General features: G+C 43.8%; 1 protein-coding gene across 3 annotated transcripts in view; it reads left to right on the top strand.

The window, feature by feature from the left end:
- Nucleotides 1-24,485, top strand: part of nos1apa (nitric oxide synthase 1 (neuronal) adaptor protein a) — a 386,732-nt gene that overhangs the window by 164,468 nt on the left and 197,779 nt on the right. The gene's annotated exons all lie outside the window — the stretch shown is intronic.

Raw genomic sequence — 24,485 nt, 5'->3', positions numbered from 1 at the left:
TAAAACTGAAAGTGGCAGTCTTACCCATTTCTACAAATGTTGTTGTTTATGTTCATAACCAGGTTCAGCATGAAATCCATGGAATTTGCAAATTTTTTAACAATCTGGAACATTAGCTTTCTTCCAAGATTTAATCCATCACTGCACATTTGTTTCTGAGGACACTAAACAAACCTTTCAGAGAAAGGAACACCACGGGCAGGGTCTTCCTGTCTGAACCTGACCCACAGGCTAAACTGTGAATCAAAAGCTTGAATACAATGTAGTTTTCACTGCATCTGCCAAGTAATGGCCAGAGGAATGGGCTCCCCAACTGATTAAAGGTAGTTAGGCAGGCTATCGCAGCTAAAAATCAGAGGGATTTCAGTTTGAAAGGAACAATCCTGGCTTATTTAGTACAGGGGTAGCATCCCTGCATCTGGACCAGAAGATCCACATTCAAGTCCCACATACCATGGAAATGTGCTATCGAATGTCTGAACAGGCTAATTGAAAAATATTTGAAAGGATCAGCAGTCTACAAATGCCAGTAAGTGAGAGAGAATGTTCTCCAAAATGGAGGCATCCCCTTTGCAATCCTTTTTTTAAAATGTCAGGTTTTATTTAAAAAATACAAAATGGGTCCTGCAGCCAGGCCACCATTAAGAGAGGTACAGTGAGGTCCTTCTCTCAGTTGGCCAATGGTTCCTCCTGCTTCCAGGCAGACGGGGGGTGGGGTGGTGGGGGTTACTGAACCTGCCTGGAGCGTTGCCACCCTTTTCTGCTGGCTCAAGGCCACTACCAAGTAGTCAGATTGGTCTCTGCCAGCTTGAGGAATCTGAACTGAAGCAATCTAGTGATTGCTTCACTAGATCAGCTTAATCAGCTCGGTTTGGCTGCTGCACTGCCAGCTGCTCTTTATCCAGGATTTGGGATAGAGCTGAAAGCGGCACATAGGTTGGAAGCTTTTTTTTAATATGCCCAGCCTGACCCCACCAAGGGCTAGAAATCAAGTCCCACATTGCTGTTTTGTTACCCAAATCGTTGGAAGTTGGAATCTGAACTTGCTTTCACTGAAGAAGAGTGTGTGTGTGTATGTGTGTGTGTGTGTGTGTGTGTGTGTGTGACACGCAGAGAGAAGACCTGCTCCGGATTATTTTAAAGTTAAAAGGTATGGATTCAAATCCATGAATTTACGGCACGATTGGAAAGAGTTACTTTCCTCTATCCTCCTCGGTATAACACACCAACAGGAGAGATGCAACAGCAAAACTAATTACTGTGCTGAACACAATGCTGTTTAGAAGGGACATCAAAGATTTTGACCCAGTGACTGTGAAGTATCGACAATATATAGGGGGAGGTGATGGCCCATTGGTGATATTGCTAGACACCTAATCCAGAGACCCAAGTAATGTTCTGGGGACCGGGGTTCGAATTTGATTTCAATAATAATCTGGAAATAAGGTGACCAATAAACTATTTTTGATTGCCAAGAAAATCCATCTGGTTCACTAATGTCCTTCAGGGAAGGAAGTCTGCTGTCCTTGCCTGGTCTAGCCTACATGTGACTCTAGACACTCAGTCATGTGGTTGACTCTTCACCGCCCGCTGGGCAATAAATACTGCCTCACTTGTGATGGATGGGGTGGGGGGGTGGAGAAGTCATTTCACTGGTGCTAACTGGTTTAGCAGCGGTGGGTCCTTTGATCCAGTGAGGCAGCCTACCGAGAGTCTGTGAAGTGATTGAGTGATATAAACAAGTGACAAGAGGAGGCCAGTTCACCCTTTTGAACCTGCTCTACCATTGAATAAAATCATGGTCACAACCTCAACTCTTCATTTATCCTCTTCTTTCATCCCCTCCGCCACTGAGAATCTCTCTACCTCTGCCTAAAAATTATTTAAGGATTCTGCTTCTCGAATAAGTGAATTTCAGAGATTCTTAACTATTTGAGAGAAAAAAAACTATTTTCTCATCTCACTCTGAAATGGGCATCCCTTATTTTTACACTCTGATCTCTAGTTCTAGACTCTCCCACAACAGGAAACAACTCTTCCATATCCACCTGGTTAAGTCCTGTCAGAATCTCCTTTCTTTCAATTAAGTCACTTCTAACTCTTCAAAAATCCAGATGATACAGGCCTAGCCTGTCTTCCTTTTAATGGCAATCCATGCGTTCCAGGTATGAGTCTAGTAAACCTCTCTGAACAGCTTCCAATGCATTAACATCCTTCCATATGTCCAGTGGCCAATTCTGTACTCTGTACTCTTGGTGCAGTCTCACCAATGACCTGGGTAACAAAAGCTGTATAAAATGCAGTAGGCCTTCTGTAAATGAGGTGAACTGGGAGTTTTGTTGGCACTCAAATCGGCAACTAAGACTTCCGTGACTGCTTCAAGATTCCAATAAATAGCAATGAAATAATAATGTGACAGCATTGAGAGATGAGTAATGACAACATGATAGGGAACTTTCTTCTACTGCTTCCTAGTAGTACTGTGAGATCTTTCATACCCAGCTTTAAGGCTGGTTTAGCACCCTATTCATTGTCACTTGTCTGCTGAAGTGTTCTGATTAGAGTGGTGCTGGAACAGCAGGTCGGGTAGCATCCAAGGAGCAGGAAAATTGACGTTTCGGGCATAAGCCTTTCGTCAGGAATGAGGCAAGGAGTTTCCGGGGTGGAGAGATAAATGGGAGAAGGTTGGGGCTGTGGAGAAGGTAGTACAATAGGTGGATGGAGGTGGGGATGAAGATGATAGGTGGGAGAGGAGGGTGGAGCAGATAGGTGGGAAGGAAGATTGGCAGGTAGGACAGGTCATGAGCATGGTGCTGAGCTGGCAGGTTGGAAGTGGGGTAAGGTGGGGGGGAGGGGGGAATGAGGAAACCGGTGAAGTCCTCATTGATGCCCTGGGATTGAAGTGTTCTGAGGCGGAAGATGAGGCGTTCTTCCTCCAGGTGTCAGGTGGTGAGGGAGGGTGGTGGAAGAGCCCAGGACCTCCATGTCCTCGGCAGAGTGAAAGGGGGAGTTGAAATGTTGGGCCACGGGGTGATGGGACTAATTGGTGCGGGTGTACCGGAGACGTTCCCTAAAGCGCTCTGCGAGGAGGCGTCCAGTCTCCCCAATGTAGAGGAGACCGCATTGGGAGCAACGAATACAATAAATAATATTAGTGGATGTGCAGGTGAAATTTTGATGGATGTGGAAGGCTCGTTTGGGGCCTTGGATGGTGGTGAGGGAGGAGGTGTGGGCACAAGTTTTGCAATTCCTGCAGTGGCAGAGGAAGGTGCCAGGAGGGGAAAGGTGGGTTGTTGGGGGGCGTGGACTTGACCAGGTAGTCACGGAGGGAATGGGCTTTGTGGAAAGTGGTGGGGAGGAAAATATATCCCTGACGGTGGGGTCCATTTGTTGGTGGCAAAAATGGCGGAGGATGGTGCAGTTTACGCGGAGGTTGGTGGGGTGGAAGGTGAGGACCAGGTGGCTCTGTCCTTGTTGTGGTTGGAGGGGTGGGGTTTGAGGGTGGAGGTGCGGGAAGTGGATGAGAAGCATTGGAGGGCATCTTTAACCACGTGGGAAGGGAAATTACGGACTTTAAAGAAGGAGGCCAACTGGTGTGTTCTGTGGTGGAACTGGTCCTCCTGGGAGCAGATATGGGTGGAGGTGAAGGAATTGGGAATACAGGATAGCATTTTTGCAGGAGCTAGGGTGGGATGAGGTGTAATCTAGGTAGCTGTGGGAGTCAGTTTAAAAAAAATGTCAGTGTTAAGTCAGTCATTGATGGAGATGGAGAGGTCCAGGAAGGGGAGGGAGGTGTCTGAGATGGTCCAGGTGAATTTAAGGTCAGGGTGGAATGTGTGGGTGAAGTTGATGAACTGCTCAACCTCCTCGTGTGAGCACGAGGTGGCGCCAATGCAGTCATCAATGTAGTGAAGGAAGAGGTGGGGAGTGGTGCTGGTGTAACTACGGAAGATGGACTGTTCTACGTAACCAACAAAGAGACAGGCATAGCTGGGGCCCATGTGGGTGCCCATGGCTACCCCTTTCATCTGGAGGAAGTGGGAAGATTCGAAGGAGAAATTGTTAAGGGTGAGGACCAGTTTAGCCAAACGAATGAGAGTGTCAGTGTAAGAGTACTGTTGGGGATGTCGGGAGAGGAAGAAACGGAGGGCTTGGAGCCCTGGTCATGGCGGATGGAGGTGTAGAGGGATTGGATGTCCTTGGTGAAAATGAGGGGCCAAGGAAACGGAAGTCTTGGAGGGGGTGGAGGTCGTCGGTGGTATCTCGAACGTATGTGGGGAGTTCCTGGACTAGGGGGATAGGACACTTTCGAGGTAGGTGGAGATGAGTTCAGTGGGGCAGGAGCAGGCTGAGTCAATGGGTCAGCAGGGGTGGTCAGGCTTGTGGATCTTGGGAAGGAGGTAGAATCGGGTGGTGTGGGGTTCCTGGACTATGAGGTTGGAAGCTGTGGGTGGGAAATCTCCTGAGGTGATGTTGTGTATGGTCTGGGATATGATGGCTTCATGATGGGGGCTGGGGCCATGGTTGAGGGGGTGGTAGGAGGCGGTATCTTCGAGTTGGTGCCTGGCCTCAGTGGTATAAAGGTCAGTGCACTAAACTACCACTGCACCCCCTTTATCCGCTGGTTTGATAGTGAGGTCGGGATTAGAGCAGAGGGAGTGGAGGGAAACGCGTTGTGAAGGTGAGAGGTTGGAGTGGGGGATGGGGGTAGACAGGTTGAGGCAGTTAATGTCTCAGCAGCAGTTGGAAATGAAGAGGTCGAGGGTGGATAATAGGCCAGCACGGGGTGTCCAGGTGGATGGAGTGTGTTGGTTCTGCTCATCAGCCACTGACTTACTGCTTTGGAAGTGTCGGGCACCAGAAGAAAGGAACATTTGCAAGATTGATTTCATTTATTTTCGATCGTCCCTCTCAGACGTGGGAGGATGACCCACTCTCTGGATGAGTCTGTAGGTGTCTCTATATCCCAATGTGGCTGCCGCAGGCTCTGTTACACATGGGGCAAGTGGTGGTCATGGGAAGGGGTGGGCAGGGCATTAGTGTGGCAGCATGCTCCTTTACGCTGTTTTCACCCAGTTCTCATTTTTTCCCGATGGCCAGACTTGAGGTGCTCGACACCTTCCCGGATGTTCCTCCTCCAATTTGGACAGTCTTGGGCCAGTGATTTCCCAGGTGTCTGTGGGAATGTCACACTTCCTCAGTGAGGCTATAACTGAAGCACTTTCTGTGTCCTCCTGGGGCTTGCCTGCCATTGCGACGCTGGGAGTAGGGCACCTGCTCAGGGTGTCTCCTGTCGGTTATGGGGATGACGTGCTCAGCCCATCGCAGCTGACAACCATGACACTCTGAGTTTCTTCTGTGCTGTCACAGAAGAACCGAATGCCCAAGACCCCAGCCCACAGCTGGCCAAGGACGGAATGCCTCTTATCAAAGGCAAAGAAACAAGATTGACTTCTACGATGCCAAAAATACAAGAGGAAAGAGAATTTACTGGGGCTACAAAGAAGTGGTGGCTGAATCAAGCAAGATAGGCACACAGACTGGGATTTTAAACCTTCAGGTATACACATCTTCAGTGAAGGAGAGGGCGAGGACTGCAGATGCTGAAGATCAGAGTTGAGAGTGTGTTGCTGGAAAAGCACAGCAGGTCAGGCAGCATCGGAGGAGCAGGAGAATCGACATTTCAGGCCTGCTCCTCCGATGCTGCCTGACCTGCTGTGCTTTTCCAGCAACACACCTCTTCAGTGAAGCCATGAGATTTTTATTATTCTACTCTTTTCCATTCTAATGAAAACATTTTGCAATTTTGGATCAAAACAGCATCTGAGATTGAAACAGCATCCCAAAAATGCAGTGATGCTAATGCAGTCTGACCTGCTGACAGCTGTAATGTTTTTGTTCTTTGGCTACATATCTGCAGAAACCTGCCTGTGGCTGATGCTGCCAATGTTAGCTCCCATCATAAACCCAGTTAACAAAATAAAAAATATCTGAAACCACCTCTGGCTGAGGCAGCAAACCTGAAGATCGCCTTTGTCTGATTTGCATAGGTAGTCTGGGAAGTGTTGACGTCAACAGGCTGATCACCCAAAAAAAACCTTTCAAAATAGATTTCAGAATAAATCACTTTTGAATGTAGAGAGATCCTAAGGCCAAACTGTAGCTGAGTGAACTTTTGTATGTCTCTAGAAAATCAAGCTGTTTAACAATTAATGCACAACTTTTTTTATATAATGAATAAGTTTGTTTTAGAGATTCAGTTATCAAAATCTCCAGAACTCAGTGGTAAAATTGATAATGTTGTTCAGTTTGCTTGACTACTGCTACCTTATTCAAGTCTTGATAGGAGCAGGGAATAGAAGGCTATCAGCTCCAAGGTCTTTGACTGTCTAGATCATGCGGTTGACAGCATTACAAAGCTAAACATAGTCCCAACAATCCCAGTCCCATTCGAGAGAGATGACAGGTGGTAGTTTAACCTGAGGTTCACCACATCTCCAGGTGTGAGATGAGCTTATGAAGATGAGATCTCCATGGTAATCTCGGTGGGTGGGGATCACTTAGCCCAGTTGATTGACTGACTGAGGATTATGTCCTCATGACCGGCACCGAGACTCCCTGAGCAGGTGCTCTACTCCCAGTTCTGAAACTGCAGGCGAGCCCCAGGGGGACAGAGGAAATCCTTCAGTGAGGCCTTGAGGGTATCACCGGCTAAGTGTGACATTCCCACAGACCTCTGGGAATCACTGGCCCAAGACTGTCCAAAAGTGGGGGAGGAGCATCCGAGAAGGCGTCGTGAAACTAAAGACTAGCCCTTGTTGAGGGGTGCAGAAGCCAGGCAAAAAACAGTGCACTGGCACACTAATGCCCCTCCCACCCCTTCTCCTTGAGGTTCTTTTCTCAAAGTTTCACATACGAGATGCAATTCGCACACATCAACTTCTGCAAACAGTTAAAGTTTATTAAAGCCTGTAAAAGCTAAATGACACCCTTTGGCACTCTTCGCAGGCGTGTGAAGTCGAGTCCAAAGAGGCCCCGAACAAAGAAAACACATCCCCTTTATACAGGTCAGTTGGTAATGCTTACAGGTACTCTGGCCACTCCCCCCCCCACCACCATTCCCATAACCATATGTTAGCCCAGGTACAATGTTCGGATGAGGTCATCTTCTAAGATAATGTAAATGTAAATGCCCTAATCCTGGGGAATTGTTATGCAAATGATTTCCTGATTCTGTGATTCCCCAAGACAATGTGGATGTGGTATACTTCAGTATCAGGGGATGATCACGCAAACTAATTTGATTGGCTGGGGATGGCTATGGAAGCATTTCTGAATGGAAGGGATTGAATGAGAGTTTAATTTGATAATAGCAGTAGAATAGTAGTAAATGGCTATCCAAATAAAGTCATCTAAATTCCTGCATGCTGTCGATGAGACAAAATGTCTTCTTGGAGAAACAGTACAATTTAACCCTTTAACATTACATTAATGTCCAGAGAGAGAGTCCAATTTAATCTTTTAACATTATACCATGACCACCTTCAGCACTGAGCGTAACAGCCTGCGGTAGCCATATTGGACTGTACAGCTACTTACGGACTCCCCCTGAGAGTGGAAGAGAGTCATTCTCGTCTGCAATGCAGGGTGATTTTGTGGATATCGTCCATTATCCCTCACGACCTGCATCCATGACCCCCAATACTCTGTTGTGAAGATGCACTTGGTGGCTACTTGAATGTGTACCTGATCTTTTTCTTCTCTCTGAATTCCGTCTGTGTTATGCTGGGTCACGTTGATCAACAGAGGCCGAGTGAGAGGATCCTGAGCTGAAATGTCACCTTTGTCTTGTCACTGAAAAGGGCTGATAATGGTGACAGTTGTGTAATGAGACTGCTTAAAGTAAAATTGAGTGTCAGTCATTGCTGGTCACAGTGGAGAATAAAAATTCAATAATTTACCATGCCATCACATTCATGTCACAGGGCTGTACACGGAATTTGAGTGTTTTTCTGTCCTCTCCTGTCTGTAGTATTGACTGAAAGTTGAGCAATGGTGACAGCCAGGTAAATGAATAGCATGGAAAATTCCATAAGCAGTCATAAATGTTCGATGTTCAATTGCCTGGGTGAATCAGTGAGAGAGTTTGGGAATAGATGGTGTCACAGGAAAAATGGGAACATTTTGTCAGCAGTTGGGTGTGCAACAGCCATGTTTGTAAATACAAGATGACAGGAATCAAAACTAGTCGCTCATTTTAAATGGGTTGGAGTGTTGGATGAGTGACTCGCAAACTGAACTGATCTCCATTAAAATGTTTCACGTATCCAGTTAATCCAATGGTGGACTTTGCCTGCTCTCCCTTGACCCTCTTCCCATCAAGTTCCATGACAAGTTGGGGTGGGGAGGGTGAGTAGGAATTTCTTCTCTCGGACGGCATTGATTCTATGGAGGTCTTTAGCACAGAAGGCTGCCAAGGTTGGCTTGTTAACTATATTCAAGACTGGGATAGGCAGATTTTTAATTAGGGACTGGAATCCTCATTATTGGCAGTCCCTTGTAGATCAGGATGACTCCCTCCCACTTTCAGGGTGAGTCCGTACGTGGCTGTACAGACCAATGTGGCTACCAAACGTTGGGTACACTTGGGGCAGAAGGTGTTTGTGGGAAGGTATGGGTGGGCCATTGGTGTGGCAACACTTTCCTTTCATTGTTTTTGCCTGGCTTTAGCTTTTTCCCGCGGCAGGTCTCAAGGTACTTGACACCTTCCCAGATGCTGCTCCTCTCTTTTGGACGGTCTTTGGCCAGTGATTCCCAGGTGTCTGTGGGGGTGTTACACTTCACCAGTGAGGCCTTGAGAGTATCACTGAAGCACTTCCTCTGCCCACCTGGAGCTCACCTGTTATTTCAGAGCTGGGAGTAGAGCATCTGCTTGGGGAGTCTCGTGTTGGTCATGTGAATGACCTGCCCAGCCCATCGTAGACAATCGAGGTGGTCAGTGCTGTGACGCTGGGAATGTCGGCCTGGTCCATGTCTCAGAGCGATATAGGAGGGTGAGAAGCACCACGGGGAATAGAGGGTTATGGGGAGTAGGCAGAAAACTGGATTTGTGATTACCAGATCGGCCATGATCTCCTTGAATGGAATTAAATGGCTTACTCCTGGTCCTCTGGTCTTATGGACCTAAAGGCTCAATGAGAGACTGTTTGTTTCTGTTTGACTGGATCGTGCAAGCACACTATAGTGTTTCAAGTACTTGTGCCCTTAATATCCAAGATCCCTCCAATTTAATATTTTGACTAATTTAAATTGGTAAGCTCCTTGAATCAAGCTAGATTAGATATTGTCTTGTTCATAAATAAAATCAGAAATCTTCGTGAATTCCCTAGGGAGATGATCAAAGCAGTTTGAATTGATTCATTCAAATGTAAATTAGTTAGATTTCTTTCAGAACATAACGTTTAAATACAGTCTGAGTAATTTGCGACATGACTTTTGCTGAGTACCGTATTTTTGAGAGAAAAACAGTGCATTTGGATCGTTGCTTCCCAGTTATGCAGGGGTTTCTTTTCATTTTTGTCTGGGTCTGTTTGTAGACTATCACAGATTGATTTGATTGATTGTTGTTATTATTGGCCAACACCTCTTGTATTAGTGACCACACAGGATGGTGGATTGGAGGGACCCTAGCCTTTTGCCAGCCAGCCATTCCTGTATTGCTACATCAATGTAGTCTGATGTGGTACTGAGCTAAACAACCCACAAAGGCTCCAGGTTCATCTTTACCCGCGTTGAGCTAGCTGCTCTTGTAAGTGCAGGTAAAGATGGTTTTTCCAGATTATAAGAACCAAAAATTTGTAACTGTTCTGAAGAGCCTCGTGAGATGATGGGAATTGAATGGATGAACACTCTGTTGTATTTCCCAATTGTTCCCTTTCTGATCCAGGCTCATCTGCCTTATATCACCATATGACAGAAGATGCAACTCGCTAAATAGACTGTGAATCTCTCTGGACGTTCCCGCTTTTCTACCAGTGACTCCTGAATTTGGTTGTAAAGAAATCTGATAGTCTGTTAAGAGTATATGGTCAATTTTCTGTAGCTCTTTGGGTATTCATTACTCATTGATGCAGCTAACTGTGACTAAATAGGTGCGATTGTGAAGTTTATGACATGTAATTGGGGAGGACTTCTGGAAGTTTTTTTCTAAAACAAACTTAATTCTCTAAGCTGATAAATTGTACATTGAGGATAATGCAAATCTCATGTCTTGCAACCTGCTCAGTGTAATAATCCCAAATATACTTTTTGGTTGAAGTGGATTTATTGTATCTGTACTATGTGAGACAGCAAGAAATCTATTGGAAGTAGTTAATGGAATATCAAACGGTTCTGAAGAAGAGTCATTGGGTGAAACTCTATTTCGCTCGTCAAGGATGCTGCCAGACTTTCTAAGTTTCTCCAGCACTTTGTTTTTTACTTCCCATGTCCAGCATCTGGAGTATTGAACTTTTTATAAAGACTGTGGAGATCAACGGAGAAAGCTGTTGATCATGTAACCCATTGGTAGCCAGTGACTGGATAGGTTAAATTCTGTTTTCATTTAATATCATGGCATTATCAACCTCCTATCATTGTTTGTTTGCCATTTGATTTCTGCCCTGATTGTTGAATTAGAATCACTGGGCTGGGGCAGAGCTACTATCCACTCTGTTACCTGGGATACTGGAATCTGTGTCACCGCTTTGGCAATTAGATTCCACAGAATTTTGCTGTGAAAGCTGCAAATCACTGGTCGAGCCTACAGCTATGCGTTTTCGTTTCACTCCCTCCCATCTCTGAAACTTCCCTCAGTTGCACAAGTTCCAAGAACTCTGCACTGATCTCCTGTGCACCCCAATGGGTTTCACTCTCCACTGGCAGCTGCGTAGACCCTGAACTCTGAAATAACCTCCCGAATACCCGGAGGCTGAGGGGTGACCTTAAAGAGGTTTACAAAATTATGAGGGGCATGGATAGGATAAATAGGAAAAGTCTTTTCCCCGGGGTCAGGGCGTCCAGAACTAGAGGGCATAGGTTCAGGGTGAGAGGGGAAAGATATAAAAGAGACCTACGGGGCAACTTTTTCACGCAAAGAGTGGTACATGCCAGAGTGGAGGCTGGTACAATTGCAACATTTAAGAGGCATTTGGATGGGTATATGAATAGGAAGGGTTTGGAGGGATATGGGCCGGGTGCTGGCAGGTGGGACTAGATTGGGTTGCGATATCTGGTCGGCATGGATGGGTTGGACCGAAGGGTATGTTTCCATGCTGTACATCTCTATGACTGTAATAACTGCTCCTCTTCACCCCTCTCATCCTAATCTGTGGAGTTTATTAAGCAAATTGTCATATTTGCCTGTGCTCCTGTGAGATACCTTGGGACATTTTACTGTGGTCAGGTACTACATTAATGCAAGGTGGTGATTTAAGGTCTACTATTATGTGCAATAATGTAGCTGCACTTAGAAACACTTCTTTTTCTTAACCATTAAATCACATAATATCTTTCTAATCCTCCATTATTGAGTGACGTCCAACCAAAAGCTTTGTAGTTTAATTTCATATGTGTAATTTCATCCCAAAGCAATTCCATTGAATGGAAAAAATGGATTACTGTAAACTGATAAGCCCCTGAGACTTTACATCCAGCACCAGTTCCATGGTCTAAAAGCAGAGGAATTGCTGTTTGAGGTCTGCAAGGTCGTTATTTGTGGTGTGCCAGTCTTTTGTTTTTAAAAGCTGCCTCTGGGGAACTTAACATTAGCAGTGGAGCATAACCTACTTTATGATTTGGGCAGTATAAGAGTTTGACGAAGATTTATCAAAGTGAATGCACTGGCAGAAGTAAAACCTCATAAAAAGGTCACACAAATGAGTCTTGGCTGTTAAGTCACTTTTTTAAAATCCCCTGATGTAACTTTGAGGTGGTGTGCACCAGTCTTAACCATCAGCTGGTCTCGTTGACTTGTGAAAATGATGAATACATGAGCATGTTTCATTATAAAGTCCCTGTAATTCGAATATTTGAGAGGTTAAAATGAACTCTGGCTGCTAAGTTAAAAATCGCACAATACCAGGTTATAGTCCAACAGGTTTAATTGGAAGCACACTAGCTTTCAGAGCCACGCTCCTTCATCAGACTACCACCTGATGAAGGAGCGTCGCTCCGAAAGCTAGTGTGTTTCCAATTAAACCTGTTGGACTATAACCTGGTGTTGTGTGATTTTTAACTTTGTACACCCCAGTCCAACACCGGCATCTCCAAACCTGGCTGCTAGGGCAGCCTCGCCACCTAATGTATGCACAACCTCCATATTTTTCTGTTAGATTGTTGAAAAATACAGTCCTATTGTAGTTAGCACACTAAAAGCATCAAGTATTATTACATGATGTGAAATGAGGTGTTTATATTTTGTAAGGGGGCATGTCTCAACTACTGTTAATCATTACCGCATCATGTGACTCATATATCACATCCCGTTAATGTGCTGGTCTGTCTGGAGCAGGTTGGGCAGGTACATGGAGTCTTCTGGCGAACAAAAGTATATGATCTTATTTTCAAGTGAAGTGCCTATATTTATTATTTCAGCAATCTTTGTGTTGGATTAGTGCATTTCCATCAAAAAGAGCACAATCTCTTCTCTACCCGATCTCATTTCTTCAATTACAAATCAACTGAAGCAGAATGTGCAAGCACGTACCAAATCACTGGCTGCTAGGCTGAATATGATTATACGGGAAATCTTTTCAAGCCATGAGTTGTACAGTTAATTTTCTCCTTTCAGCTCCTCCACATTTTTGGTCCTTTGTAAAGTTATGATTTGAAAGTCTGACAGTTGATGTCATTCAAATAGAGTGGTAAATGTAATGAAATAGTAGATTAGCTTTACATTTAACTCCTTTTTGATTTATACATCTCTGTTGATGTGTTACATTCACTTGGACTCTGAGTGTCTGTGGCAATGTCAATTTTACACGTATGTTGCAATCTGGAGGTGTGAGTAGTGATGTTAGAGGTTGCTATGTTTCTAGCAATCTCTCCCGCTCTTGCTGTCTGCTATTGGTGTGTATTGTATGGACTTGTAGGTTGACTATCAATCTGTTTGGCCATTTTATAAGCACCCCTTTGCTGGCCATCCCATCTTAGACTGGCATTCAAAGCTAGAGTTTCTGGCTCAGGGGCTGGGATCTCACTCACTGCCTCACAAGACTTATATATATTTTTCTTATGAAGCACTAATTCAGAATAATCGGTCAGGCATGAAGTTCTCACCCAATACATGTTACTGATGCTGCTGCACACAAATTGAATCTTTCACCATTGCATTATTTAATGTGTTATCTATAAGTGGATGTTTAATGAGAAAATGAATGTATTTGCCTTTTTCTTTTTAAATCAAATGTACATTGCGAAGGAACACTGAAACAGAAACACTAATCTTTGGGACCTAACCTCTGAGTCTCTCAAGTCTACTAACTGAACTAAGTGCAGCACATTTAAAGTTCTTCTAAGACATTTTGAGATTGTGAAAGGGACTGTAAATGGAAGTCTTTCATCTTCCGTTGTCATCCAGTAATGCAGATATACGACTTACTTAATCCATTTCCCACAAGTGATGCAGTTTTGATAGCTTTGGTGTGGTGTGCTTTTGTCGATTTTTAAACTCCTTCCATCATGATCCATTATTTTTCTTTCTTCCCCATTCTGTTTTGGAAATACAGACTTGTTTGAGGAATAGGCAGTGATTCCAGGTATTTTCCTAATTGACCTGTTCTGAGATTTTAATGTATATCTCTGGAACCGGTGTGACTTGAACCCAGGCCTCCTGGCTCAGATATTGCACCAGAGGCAATGTGTCGACCATTCCAATATACAGTAGTCCGAAGTGACATTAACAAAATGCAAAAGAAAGTCCCTCTTGCTCTGTCTCCACTGTTGCTTTAGCTGCCAAAGAGCTGAGCTCTGGAATTCTCTCCCTAACGTTTCCACCCCTCTTTCTCCTTTAAGACGTACCTTGAAATCTATCTCCCTATGAACAGGCTTTTGATCATCTGCCTTAATACCATCTTAAGTGGGTCAGTGTGAAATTTTACTGAACACCCTCCTTTTTTTAAACAAAATCATGGCTATATATCTAACCGTAGAATCCTTACAATGTGGAAACAGGCCATTTGGCCCAACAAGTCCACAACAATCCTCTGAAGAATATCCCACCCAGACTCATTCCCCTACCACACTATATTTCACCTGACTATTGCACCTAGCCTGGACACTATGGACAATTTAGCTTGGCCAATTCATCTAACCTGCACATCTTTGAACTGTGGGAGGAACCCGGAGCACCTGGAGGAAACTGGGGAAAATGTACAAAATCCACATAAAGTCACCCGAGGCTGGAATGGAACCAGGTCTCCGGTGCTGTGAGGCAGCAGTGCTAGCCACTGTATTGCCCGAAATGCAAAATAAATGTAAGTTGTTTGTTATTCCAATGGGATTTGGCCTCTCTGCAATGTACACATCTGTTGCTGTAAGTAAGGAAGACACATAATCTTGAGTTTTGTAGCCAGAAACATGAATGTGCTCTTAAGTTATGAGTAATTTAGTTTCCCTGCCATAGATTAGTAGCAGTTTACATCAATTCACAGAGTTGTGAATTCTTGCCATACATCACACCAGCGTTGAAAAGGGCAGTGCTTTCATGAAGAACGGTGAAAATTCACTCCATGAGTAGTTTCCCTTCCAAAAACAAGTGATCTATGTTTGGCATTAAATGTGATTTAAACGTGGTCTTTTTCAATGTTTGCTTTTTAAGAGATTGCAGTTACAGAAGTTTGAGTATGATCTTTCCTTGTTAGAAAGAATTTAAGCTGTTCCTATTGGCACCATTTTCCTTTGTAGTCTAAGGTTGTACCTTTTTCAATAGTGGGAGAAAGTGAGGACTGCAAATGCTGGAGATCAGAGTCAAGAGTCTGTTGCTGGAAAAGCACAGCAGGTCAGGCAGCATCCGAGGAGCAGGAGAATTGAGGTTTTGGGCATGAGCCCTTCATTTGGAATGAATTGACGTTTTGGGCAGAAGTTCTCCATCAGGTCTGATGAAGGGCATATGCCTGAATCGTCGACTCTCCTGCTCCTCGGATGCTGCCTTACCTGCTGTGCTTTTCCAGCACCAAACTCTCGACTCTTTTTCAGTATTGACTCATGTTGCAGAAGAAGTCCAAAAATGGCCCCCTGTTTATATTCAACTGCATTGTGGGATAAGCATATTGAAATTTGTTATCCAGTACACTTCAGCCTTTTTTGCTAATAACTACAAATTTGGTGATTTAGATGCTAAAGCTAAAAATCACTTGAAAATAACCTTATAAAGCAAAAAAACTCTACCTAAAGCACAATCTAAATATAAAATCTAAACATACAGGAATGTCCAATTCTGCTGTCACTATTTGCGATAAGTAAGCATACCAGTGGGGGAAAAAAAGATCTCTTATCAGCCATCTCCAGAGCAATATAAATTGTTAATGAAGACTATTCTTCAATCATCTTGGAACAGCAGCTTTTGTAAGCATCTTTTTTTGTTTTTGTTGTTGTCCAAAGTCCTAACTGTGAACTCAAAAGGTGTTCGCACCACATCTTGGCCAGTTCTCAGAATTTCCTTCTGCATTTCAGTTGAAACCAAGTGATGCTGCCTGCAGTTTTTCAAAACCATACTGACAAAGCAAGCAGCCACGTGTATACAGCTGACTATTCTGTCCACCAAAATACAGAGTCCGTGAGAATCATGCAAGTTGGTTGTGCATCGGGTCAAAGTCTCTACAGTGAAATGAGCCAGAGAATGATTTTTCTACACGACAAATGAATGTTATTGGTATCCAGTGGAAAGTGATGCTACACTGCCCAGCCCCTGTGTTTTTTCACTCCTCAAGGGACCTAGTTTATTAACAGCCTCTGTCAGTGTGATGCAGATGAAGTTCTGATGGCTTCAATTATCTGTATTTATCTCAGGTGCAGCTCAGAGACTCCTTGTTGCTACAGCTTATTTCTGAGTTAATAGAGTCATAGAGATGTAGGAATGGAAACAGACCCTTTGGTCCAACCCGTCCATACCGACCAGATATCCCAATCCAATGTAGTCCCACCTGCTTGCACCCGGCCCATATCCCTCCAAACCCTTCCTATTCATATACCCATCCAAATGCCCTTTAAATGTTGCAATTGTACCAGCCTCCACCACTTCCTGGCAGCTCATTCCATATATGCACCACATTCAGCGTGGAAAAGTTGCCCCTTAGGTCTTTTTTTTTAATATCTTTCCCCTCTCACCCTAAACCTATGCCCTCTAGTGCTGGACTTCCTGACCCCAGGGAAAAGACTTTGTCTATTCACCCTATCCATGCCCTTCATAATTTTGTAAACCTCCATAAGGTCACCCCTCAGCCTCTGACGCTCCAGGGAAAACAGTCCCAGCCTGTTCAGCCTCTACATATAGCTCAACTCCTCCAACCCTGGCAAAATCCTTGTAAGTATTTTCTGAATCCTTTCAAGTTTCACAACATCTTTCCAATAGGAAGGAGACCAGAATTTCACGCAATATTCCAACAGTGGCCTAACCAATGTCCTGTACAGCCGCAACATGACCTCCCAACTCCTGTGTTCAATACTCTCCTGAAAATGTGTTGCTGGAACAGCGCAGCAGGTCAGGCAGCATCCAGGGAACAGGAGAATCGACGTTTCAGGCATAAGCCCTTCTTCACTCTGACCAATAAAGGAAAGCATACCAAATGCCTTCTTCACTATCCTCTCTACCTGTGACTCCACCTTCAAGCAGCTATGAACCTGCACTCCAAGGTCTCTTTGTTCAGCAACACTCCCTCGGACCTTACCATTAAGTGTATAAGTCCTGCTAAGATTTGCTTTCCCAAAATACAGCACCTCGCATTTATCTGAATTAAACTCTATCTGCCACCTCTCAGCCCATTGGCCCATCTGGTCAAGATCCTGTTGTAATCTGAGGTAACCCTCTTCACTGTTCACTATTTTGATGTCATCTGCAAACTTACTAACAGTACCTTTTATGCTCACATCCAAATCATTTATGTAAATGACAAAAAGTAGAGTGCCCAGCACAGATCCTTGTGGCATTCCACTCGTCATAGGCCTCCAGTCTGAAAAACAACCCTCCATCACCACCCTCTGTTTTCTACCTTTGAACCAGTTCTGTATCCAAATGGCTAGTTCTCCCTGTATTCCATGAGATCTAACCTTGCTAATCAGTCTCCCATGGGGAACCTTGTCGAACGCCTTACTGAAGTCCAGATAGATTACATCTACCACTCTGCCCTCATCCATCCTCTTTGTTACTTCTTCAACAAACTCAATCAAGTTTGTGAGACATGATTTCCCACACACAATGCCATATTGAATATCCCTAATCAGTCCTTGCCTTTCCAAATACATGTACATCCTGTCCCTCAGGATTCCCTCCAACAACTTCCCCACCACCGAGGTCAGGCTCACTGGTCTATAGTTCCCTGGATTGTTCTTACCACTCTTCTTAAACAGTGGTACCACGTTTGCTAACCTCTAGTCTTCCTGCACCTCACCTGTGACTATCGATGATCCAAATATCTCAGCAAGAGGCCCAGCAATCACTTCACTAGCTTTCCACAGAGTTCTCGGGTACACCTGATCAGGTCTTGGGGATTTATCCACCTTTACCAGTTTCAAGACATCCAGCAAATCCTCCTCTGTAATCTGGACATTTTGCAAGATGTCACATCTATTTTCCAACATTCTATATATTCCATATCCTTTTCCACAGTAAATACTGATGCAAAATACTCGTTTAGTATCTCCTTCATTTTCTGCGGCTCCACACAAAGGCTGCCTTGCTGATCTTTGAGGGACCCTAGTCTCTCCCTAGTTACCCTTTTGTCCTTAATGTATTTGTAAGAACCCTTTAGATTCTCCTTAATTCTGTTTGCCAAAGCTATCTCATGTCCCCTTTTTGCCCTCCTCATTTCCCTTGTAAGTATACTCCTACTTCCTTTATACTCTTCTTAGGATTCACTCAATCTATCCTGTCTGTAACTGACATATGCTTCCTTCTTTTTCTTAACCAAACCCTCAATTTCTTTAGTCATCCAGCATTCCCTATACCTTTCTCTGGATTCTCGTTATCTCATTTCTGAAGGCTTCCCACTTTCCAGCCATCCCTTTACCTGCGAACATCTGCCCCCAATCAGCTTTCGGAAGTTCTTGCCTAATACCGTCAAAATTGGCTTTTCTCCAATTTAGAACTTCAACTTTTAGATCTGGTCTATCCTTTTCCATCACTATTTTAAAACGAATAGAATTATGGTCGCTGGCCCCAAAGTGCTCCCCCACTGACACCTCAATCACCTGCCCTGCCTTATTTCCCAAGAGTAGGTCAAGTTTTGCACCTTCTCTAGTAGGTACATCCACATACTGAATCAGAAAATTGTCTTGTACACACTTAACAAATTCCTCTCCATCTAAACCCTTAACACTATGGCAGTCCCAGTCTATGTTAGAAAAATTAAATTCCCCTACCATAACCACCCTATTATTCTTACAAGTACTGAGATCTCCTTACAAATTTGTTTCTCAATTTCCTTCTGACTATTAGGGCGTCTGTAATACAATCCCAATAAGGTGATCATCCCTTTTTGATTTCTCAGTTCCACCCAAATAACTTCCCTGGATGTATTTCCAGGAATATCCTCCCTCAGTACAGCTGTAATGCTATCCCTTATCAAAAACGCTATTCCCCCTCCTTTCTTGCCTCCCTTTCTATCCCTCTGTAGCATTTGTATCCTGAAACATTAAGCTGCCAGTCCTGCCCATCCCTGAGCCAGGTGTCCGTAATTGCTATGTTATCCCAGTCCCATGTTCCTAGCCATGCCCTGAATTCATCTGCCTCCCCAGTTAGGCCCCTTGCATTGAAATAAATGCAGTTTAATTATTAGTCCTACCATGTCCCTGCCTGGTCTGACTGTTTGACTCGCTTCTGTTCTCAACTGTATCAGTCTCAGATTGACCTCTTTCCTCACTATTTCCCTGGGCCCCACCAACCCCACCTTACTAGTTTAAATCCTCCTGAGCAGCTCTAGCAAATTTCCCTGCCAGTATATTAGTCCCCTTCCAATTTAGGTGCGAACCGTCCTTCTTGTACCAGTCACCTCTACCCCAAAAGAGATTCCAATGATCCAAAAATGTGAATCCTTCTCCCATACACCAGCTCCTCAGCCATGCATTCATCTGCTCTGTCCTCCTATTCCTGCCCTAACTAGCTCGTAGCACTGGGAGTAATCCAGATATTACTACCCTTGAGGACTTCCTTTTTAAATTCCTGCCTAACTCTCTGTAATCTCCTTCAGAATCTCAACTTTTTTCCTTCCTATGTTTTTGGATCCAATGTGGACAATGACTTCTTGCTGGTTCCCCCCTCTCCTCCGAGAACATTCTGCACCCAACGTACCCCTCGTTGCATTAGAGCCAGTCTCAATACCAGAAACTTAGTTGTTCATGCTATGTTCCCCTGAGAATCCATCACCCCCTACATTTTCCAAAACAGCATTCCTGTTTGAAGTGGGTATACCCACAAAAGACTCCTACACTAGCTGCCTGCCCCTCTTACCCTTCCTGGAGTTAACCCATCTCTGTGACTGTATCTGAGACCTACCCCCTTCCTACAACTGCCATCCATTACATACTGTAGCTGTTGCAAATTTCTCATCGCTTCTAACTGTTTCTCCAACCGATCCATTCGATCTGATAAGATTTGCAACCAACAGCATTTATGGCAGATATAATCCACAGTAACCCTTAAACTCTCTTTACATATCAGTGCACTAAAGGCTATTTTTGTTCCTTCACAATCTACAGACCCAGAAATTAACACCGTCTTATTCCTTTACAACACTGCACCAGGTTAAATTAATAGTTATGGCTTATATTTTAATCAAGAGACATATCTCCAAAAACATATAACCAAGAAAGAACCCACTCTACTCACTACTGCAGATTTTCTGTAAGCCACACATTTAACAACAATTAACCTATCTGATTCTGTGCTGTGAAGTTCGCCCAACAGTTCCTCCAAGATTAGTTGTGAATTTAACTGTCTGTTAATTTTCCCAGATGCACTCCGATGTCCAACGATACATGAATTCAACAGCAAAGGCAGTAATTGTGCAGGTTCTCTCTCTCTCTCCTGCAATGACCTCACCATGTGCTTCCTTTGTCTGTTGTTCTCCCTTTTAAAACTGCTGTTGTTTTGACTTTTTTTTTCCTAAAGTTCCAAAACAATGCAACAGCATATAAAACAGCAATTGCTGCCCTTGGAATTCGAGGAAATCACTGCCAGCACCTAAAATACCTCAAAAAGGAGCCAGAAATTTTTCCCATCCTCCATCTTGGATAATCTTGCTGAATATTTTTTTTTTAAGAAGAATACATTCCTTCTATAACCTTGTGGATACACTAACCTACAGAAAAGTTGGAATGGGAAGAGTTTTGATCTGTTTTAAGGTGCTTTGAATGACTATTTCAATTTCCATGACCACCAACCATCTTCAGGTTCATAGAATTGTAGGATCCCAACAATGTGGAAACAGGCCCTGCAGCCCAACAAGTCCACACCGACCCTCCAAAGAGTAGCCCACCCAGATCTATTCCCCTACCCTATTATCCTATATTTACACCTAATAAGTGTACCTTACTGAAACATCCCCGAACACTATGGGCAATTTAGCATGGCCAATTCACCTAACCTGCACATCTTTGGCTTCTGGGAGGAAACCCAGAGGAAACCCACACAGGCACAGCGAGAATGTCCAAACTCCACACAGATAGTCACCCGAGGCTGGAATCAAACCCGGAACCCTGGCACTGTGAGGCAGCAGTGCTAACCATTGAGTCACTGTGCCGCCCCATGAGGTTCTACTCATTAGGGGATTCCGGTTGAGAGATTTGGATCTCTTTCAAGTGGATACTTGCCAGGGTCCATATTACCTGCACTATTTCCTGTAGTCAGATCAACGCCTGGTGGTTCCTGTTCCTCACTGAGTTAGATATATATTGTTTCCTATTCAAGATCAGGTAGTCTTATTCCCATACATATTAGACTGCTTCATCGTTTATCTATGCCCCAACTCTCCACTGGACCATCAGTGGTCAGGTTAACACTAACTCCTTCCCAGTGACTGCCAGAAATCAGACCTTGCTGCTAAAGTTGCTGGGGAAACTCAGCACGCTATCAATGCATGAGCAAGTAGACCTTTTCGTTACATCCCTACGGAAATTACTAGGAAAAAGGAAAATAGGGTTTGCTTCACATAATATACATGCTAAAATGAAGAAAGGCTTGCCTTGATCAGACCGAAGGAGCAGAAATTAGGCCATTTGGCCCATTGAATCTGTTCTGCCATTCAATCATGGCTGATAGGTTTTCAACCCCATTTTCCTGCTTTCCCCCTGTAATCTTTGATTCCCTTGGCATTTAAGAATTTAACTTTCTCTGTCTTAAATACACTCAATGACCTGGCCTCCATAGACTTCTGTGGCAGTAAATTTCATAGATTCGCCAATCTCCAGCAAAAGAAATTTGTCCTTTTCTCCATTCCAAAGGATCTTCCCTTTACTGTAAGGCTGTGCCCTTAGGTTGTCATCTCTCCTGCCAATGGAAACATTTTCCTAATGTCCACTCTGTCCAAGCTGTTCTGTATTGTGTAAGTTTTCAATGAGATTTCCCCCCCCCCCGCTTCATTTCTCTAAACTCCATGGATAATAGATTCAGAGCCCTCAAACGTTCCTTATGTGTTGCACCTTCCAAAATGTCAGAACGTTGCAAAATACTTCATGGAAAATTGAATACTTTAACAGTCTACTTGCTGTCGTAAAGAGTCATTTTGCGAACACCAAGCTTCAATAAACATCTGTGTGATAATGGTAAGGTAATCTGCTTTTGAGTGATGTTACTTGAGGGATGAATATTGGTCAAGACGCTGGGGAGAACATTCCCACTGTCCTTCAGAGTAGCATGGGTGGATCGATTACATCCTCCAGAGAGGACAAACAAAACCACAGTTTAAGATCTTTAATGAAAGATGGCACCACCACTGTTACGTTCTTTAATGAAAAGGGTGCCTTTGAACCCTTGTATAAATGAACTGTGAGCTGTGTAATACTCTTTCTCCAGTGGCACCTGCTGGTGGAGGGAGCAGCAGATTATGTTGTTTGTCATAACTCATTGGTTAAATATTCAACTGAGGCTCCAAAGTTTAAGTTGAAGCTAGTTTGACTGTATTGGTTTTCGTGAAGTGAACCATTGTATCACAGAGTTTGGTATAAGATTACGGTCATTGAACATGTCTGCCAGCAACAATGGTGATTCTTTCTTTGTCCAAAAGAAACTAATATTGGTGCAGGACAGATTTATATAGCAACAGAATATCACTGACAGCTGCACAGTATTCTAGGCCTTTCACAATGCTCCAATATTGCAGAGGCTGGTGCTCAAACGTAACTAAGACCTGGATAACATTTATGTTGGGGATGATGAATGGCAAGTAGCATTTACACCACAGAAATGTCAGGCAATTTCTGTCTCCAATAAAAGAGGTTCTAATCCTTGTACCTCACTGAAACACTCACTATTTACATCCTAGACATTACCAGTAACCAGAAACTGAACTGGATTAGCACGTATCAGAAGTTGATGGAAGATGTGGCTGTCTGGGTGCAGTACCAACACCATTTAAAACAATGCAGCCCACCTGATTAGCACCCCATCCACCATCTTAAATATCCACTCCCTTCACCACTGATGCATGGTTGCAGCACTGTCTACCATCTACAAAACGCACCGCAGCAACTCACCAAGGCTCTTTTGACAGCACCTTTCAAACCTGTGATTCCTCTGACTGAGAAAAAACAGGGTAGCAGAAGCCTGGGAACACTTCCTGCGCATTCCCTTCCTAGTTTTACACCATTCTGTCTTGGAACTATATCATCTGTCATGGGGTCCAAATCCTGGAACTCCCTCCCTGATAGTACTATGGTATCCCTCCGCCAAATGGACTGCAGCAATTCAAAAAGGCAGCTCATTACCACCTCCTCCTGGGGCAATCAAGGAGGTGCAATAAACGCTGGCCCAGCCAGCGATGTTTGTGTCCCATGAACAAGTAAAAGAAATTAGATGTAATGATGACAGCAGAAAGTTGTAAAACCTTTGGAACAAATAGTAGAGTAAATTGCCAGTGCAATACTTCCTGCAAAACGAAAAACTGACCCCTTCAGAAATCTCTTGATAGACAAGTGACATAATTAAATGGCTGTGCTTTCATCTACAATATGCAAACTCGCTTTTTCCTGGTTTTATATTTCTGTCTTCCTTGCCCACCATCATCTTATCACTCCGCTATATAATGTTGTACCATCCTCCTGACCTCCTCATCCATCCTCCAGGATATTTCTGCTGCTTCTGACTGGCATCATTTCTGCTGTTATTTCACCATATGTTTGATGCTCAGTACCTCCTAGTTTGTGTCCCATTCTCTGCTATTGTTTGTCTAAATTCCCTTTCCCCCCTACTCTTTAAATATCTCCTAATAGTCCATTCCTTCAATCAAATAGGACACAGTTCCTAATCTCTTTGATGTTCATTTTCCCTGGCTCCAATCTGGAGCACTTTAACTTTTAGATTAGAAATAAATGTTGGTTGTTGCTAATGCCATGGAAACCATGGATGTTCTGCCTTCTCCATGTTGGCTGATCACCTACTGTCTACTTGCACTCGCTGGCCACCCCCAATTGTGTTGGATTCTGTTGTATTCGTGTAAGGCAAGGGTTAATGTATAGAGAAAAAGAAACAGGAGTTTGATCAACTCCTTGATAATTCAATGATAGTGAGCCGAACCTTAGCCTCCTTCTGGCTGTAGCAAAAATTAGGATAGTAGCTAAATATTTACTGTATGGAGCAGGGCATTACGGATTTGTTTCCTTTGTTAATATTTTCTTTCTGTAGTGCTGCGGGAGCTGTACAGATCTCTGACAAAGCTAGCACGATAGTGGAAAGCCATTCCGTGCCTGTATTGCTATCTTGTAACATGATTCACTGCACTGTCATATGTGGCAATTATAAAGTCACAGCCATTTGCCTTTCATAAGGAAAGAGTAAACTCTTCCTCTGCGTCCAACTGCAATTTTTTGTCTTAAACATTTATATCGAGTTGTACATTTTAAATATAATCTTTCTTCACATGGACAGTGCTGGTTGGGCCAGTGTTTGTTGCCTGTCTCTGAGCCCATAGGTGGTAGTGAGCTGTCTTGTGTGGGTACACTCACAATGGAGTGCCCCTTTGAGATGTGGCAGCATTGTTTGTGAAAGGGCTGCTGAGAGTGCTGGGAATTGAGACAGT

Source organism: Chiloscyllium plagiosum, unplaced genomic scaffold, assembly GCF_037043375.1.
Source record: "Chiloscyllium plagiosum isolate Xiang-an unplaced genomic scaffold, Cpla_swu_hap1 HiC_scaffold_9, whole genome shotgun sequence".
Taxonomy (NCBI): Eukaryota; Metazoa; Chordata; class Chondrichthyes; order Orectolobiformes; family Hemiscylliidae; genus Chiloscyllium; species Chiloscyllium plagiosum.
The sequence above is the reverse complement of the archived record's forward strand: the minus strand, read 5'-3'. Positions and strand labels throughout refer to the sequence as shown.